A 4,914-nucleotide genomic window follows, 5' to 3' on the forward strand; every position below is an offset into this window, starting at 1 on the left:
GCTGGCTGGTTGGCTGAGCCGAGAGGCTTCCAGGGTATTGTCACCAAAATAACATTATTACTAACAACAATTGCCATTTACTGATGGCTTTACTTGGTGCCAGGCACGGTGTTCAGCACTGTGTTCATCATTTCTTCTCATCCTCACAATCTTTGAGGCAGGGACTGTTGCTACTTCTCTTTTTAGGAATAAAGAAACAGGCTCAGAGGGGTTAAGTGCTTGCCAGCGTCTCAGTGTTGCCTGTGCAGAAACTTCTGTGGCTCAGTCTATTGGAGTTAACAGGTTCTAAGTTTCTGCCTCTTACAAATAACCTGATAATATTTCCTAAACACTCATGATGTATCAGGTGCTGGTAATAAGTTGAAATGGAATTGTTTTCTCAGGACTCTGTCCATTTCATGTAAAGAGAAGACAACTCGAGTTGAATAGGTAAAAATTGGATTTACTGGCTTGCAAAAAATATCCAGGGTTAGTTTAGCTTCCGGCATGGCTGGATCCAGGGGACAGCAATGTCTTTAGGATTCTCTTTCTTAGTCCCCTGTGCAGGTTCCATTCTCAGATAGGCAATCTTGTGGTGGTGAGATGGTTGCCAGCAGTGCCAGGCTTGAAATCTTACAGTTTTAAATTAAGTAGATTAAAAGAAAAAAGGAAATCCCTTTCTCAGTTGTTTAAACACTCCCAGCCTTCCAAATCTCCCAGAATTAGCTGGTTGCATAAGGTTGGTTTAGATCATATATTCATTATTCCATATCCAACTACCCTGACCAAGGGGCTACAGGGCTCTGGTAAGTCAGTCTGGGCTATTTGCTCATTCTGGAGACAGGGGTAGCTATCATATGGACAAATAGTGGAGGGCTGGAAACCCAGAGGGCAACTGATGTGCAGTTATCAAAAGAAGTGGGGATAGATATTGGGGGGACAAAAGCAACAGATGTCTACAGCAGTGGCGGTTCTAGAGCATCTAGATAATAAAGCAAAAGGCCAATTTATTAATTTATGATAGGAGATATATGCTTGGTTCACGACCCAACCAGTCATCCACCTAGGGCACTGCTCTCTTGTCAGTGAGTCCATGTAGGAGCAGGTTGCTTCAGTAGTATAAAATTAGAACAAGTGGAATTAGATGTTTCTCAGAAGTATTTTCATCAAGCTATTTGTGGGCAAATTAGGTTCAGTTGTGAGGGAGAGAAAACCTCATAGGCCAATTATGTAGAGGATAGACATTTATCTTGTAAATGAAGCCCAGAGGTAAATGCTTCAAGCATGGTAAGGTAATTCCACATTCATTGTGAACCACGGCTCCTTCTCATTGTTGCTCCATCACCAATCACACACAGCTCCTTCTCCTTCATGGTCCAAATGATATGCTCAAGTTCCAGTCATCCAGCCCATGTTCTAGCCAGCAGAATGGAAGAAGATGGGGACACATTTTTTTTTTTTAAGGACAAGTCCCAGAATTTGCTCATGCCCCACTGGCTAAAATTTAGTCACTGGGTTATACCTATCTGCAAGGGAGGCTGGGAAATGTGGTATTTATTCTGGGAAAAACTTATACAGGGATACGACCAGTCCTGTCAGAATGTGGCACCCTAATGGACAGCCCTTTCTCTGCTGTAGAGAGTGGATGTAACGTTTGAGGACCAGTCACCTGGAAACTAAGCACCTTCAGAAGGCAACCCTAAATATGTAACCAACCGTTAGTCTTTGTCACCCACTTTTTTGATCATCACTCTTCTATTAGTACATTCTGATTTGAAAATGTCCAGTTGCAATTTAACTGCTTCTTTAAAAAAATTTTTACTTAGAAATGAGTAAGCTTTCTCTTTAAAAAAAGGCATGTGCTTCCCATAAGTAGTCAGATAATGCCAATATGTATAAAGTACTAAGTTTCTCCAAACTCCTCGATTGAAACCGTAATAGCCTGCTGAGTCCTACATTTATTTCATGATCATTTATTTCAACACATTTGTAGGTTTTGTTTGTTTTCACAAAAATGTGTTCTCAGGATGTACATTACTTTATACTGTCTCTTTTTGCTTAAATACATCATGGATGTGCTACAAGTTAAAAGCGAGAGATCTGACTCATTCTTTTAAACGGTTGTATGAGACTCGAGCTGTTCTATAACTGATTCACCCATTATCTTTTGATGGACTCAAGTCATTTCCATTTTTCTGCTATCACAGACAGTAAATTTCTCATACTGAGGTCCTTATAGCTCAGTATTTTCAGTTCTTTGAGTCTTTGATATAGGACTGCTGGGTTAAAAGGTGCATTTAAAATTTCTAATTGAGGGCCGGCTGAGTGGCATGTTGGTTAAGAGTTGGCTTGGGAAGCCAGCTCTGAGCGGCAGGGCCCTGGTTTGGATCCCATATGGGCCAGTGACGCTGCGCCCTCTACAGCTAAGATGGTGAACAACAGCTCGACCTGGAGCTGGGCTGCCATGAGTAACCGGCGACGGCATAGGCTGCAGCCCCTGCTGTAGTGGGCTGCCATGAGCTACCGTGAGCGGCCGGCAGCCAGCGTGAGCTGCCATGAGCCGCCATCCAATGGCTGGCGAACAACTGCCTCACCCAGGAAGAGCGCAATGATAATACCAACATGGGCCAGTGAAGCAACGTCCTCCACAACTAGACTGAAGAACAAAAGGACAGCAACTTGTCTGTTCCCCTCCCCCAATTCCCCAGTAAAATCTTAAAAAAAAATTTCTAATTGATAGGGCCAGATTACTTTCGAAAAAGATTAAAACAATCCACATTCCTACCAACAATATACAAGTTTTTATTTACCCTAATTCTTGCCCACACTAGAGGTCATTGTTTTTAAATTCAGCCATCTGATTGATAGATGACCAATGGTACCTTGTTGCTTTGATTTACATATTGCTGACCATGTGTACACTTCATCTTCTTTCCGATGCTTATTGAAATGCAGAAGAGCATAATGGTTCAAAGCAGACTCTGGAGTCAGGCTACCCAAGTTTGACTCATAGCTCAAGGTGTCTGACCACCTAACTGTATGACTTGGGCAAGTTACTTTATTTCTCTGAGCCTGTTTCCTTGGCTGTGAAATAGGGATATTACCTTTCGCATAGGTTAATTTGTGAAGATTGAATGAAATATTTATTAAATGCCAGAGTCAACAATAAACAAATGGTTAGTGACTATTATTCTTATCTTTTAGATTTCTTCTGAGTTACCTACTGGGTCTTCTTTATAAGGTGATTGTTTTGTTGTGATCAATTTGTAGGAACTCTTTGTATATTAGGAATAGTAATCCTCAATAAGTCACTTATGTTAGAAATAATTTCTCCAGTCTATAATGTGTCTTTCATAGAAACAAGATCTGTTTTCCCCCAAATTTCTGTTTATATAGTCAAATATGTTTATAATTTCCTTTAGGGTTTATAGGTTGCTTATTGTGTGTATGACTATTTTGTAATAGTCATGATTATAAAGTCTCCTAAAATTTTTCCAATATTTAATTTTAACATTTAATTTGCAGTCCTTCTGGTATTTTGTTTGTGTATGTTGTGTATTTTGTTTGTTTGGTTGCTCCTAGGCACCTGACTGTAGCTTTATTTATATAGCAGTTACACATATCAGATTTAATTTAGAAACTTTATGGAAAGAGAAATTTGAAAGAAAAATTATAGTGTTAGTTGGGTAGTTCTGAACATCAATGGGTTTTGATTTTTTCTTTTAGTGGAAACTTCCCCTTCTTTTAAAAAATGGGGATTCCTTTTTCCAAATGAAATGTATAGTAAACTCCAATATACAAAACTGAGCTGTCATGTTTGAAGTAGTGAAAGATGAGGCTTGAGGAGTAAGATAATGAAGAACCTTGTAAACAAGGATGAAGTTAGGAATAAAAGTTTAGATTTTATTCTGAAACAATGAGGGAACTATTAAAGGGGTTTTGGAGTGACACAATTAGATCTGTGTATTATAGATTACTCTAGCTTCTCTGTAAATAACAGATTATAGTAGAACAACAGTAGAGACAGTGACACCACTAAAAGAGCATCACAATAATCCTAGCACGGTGACAGAAATGAAGATGGTTTTAAAGTGTATTTACCAAGAGAATTTAATGATTAATAGGGATGTCTGGGGTTAGAGAGAAAATACAGAAGCATCAAGAATAACGACTATTATGGGGATGTAAAGTACAGCATAGGGAATATAGTCAATAATATTGTAATAACTATGTATAGTGCCAGGTGGGTACTAGACTAATTGGGGGGATCACTTCACAAATTACATCTAACCATTATGCTGTACACCAGAAACTAATACAATAATGTCAATTGTAATTGAAAAAGAGTGCAAAATTTTACCTGTGGGTAAATAATTACTCCCTTTTTGTATTCTACAGGCTTACCCTTTAATTCTCAAATTGCATAGGAAAATTAGTTATAATTACTAGATCAAATAAAAAATGCCACACTACATGTCTATGGTCTATTTAGGAATATAAAGATAGAAGAAAAGCCTAGCAGCAAAGGAGAAAGAAAATATTTTTTATGTATTTTAAAAATCAGGATAATTTATAAGATATTCAACCTCAGAAGTTCCCTGGACACTAGATGAGCAGAACCTCTAAACGAAGGACTTAAAGAGGAGGCCACGTTGAGTCTGGTGATCTAATATATCAAAGCAATCAGAGTGACAGCCAGAATGAAGAAACAAAGAAACATGTCCCAAGAAAAGATCAGAAGAAACCTCAAGATATGGAACTAAATGAAACAGAGGTATCCAACCTTTCAGAGACAGTTTAGAACACTGATGATAAGAATGTTTAAGGGACTTAAGGAGGACATAAAGAAGGATACAGAAATCATAAAAAAACAACTAGGTAGAACTAAAGAATACAATAATTGGAATGAAGAACACACTTGAAGTAATCACCAGT

Source organism: Hipposideros armiger, unplaced genomic scaffold (assembly GCF_001890085.2).
Source record: "Hipposideros armiger isolate ML-2016 unplaced genomic scaffold, ASM189008v1 scaffold_75, whole genome shotgun sequence".
Lineage (NCBI taxonomy): Eukaryota > Metazoa > Chordata > Mammalia > Chiroptera > Hipposideridae > Hipposideros > Hipposideros armiger.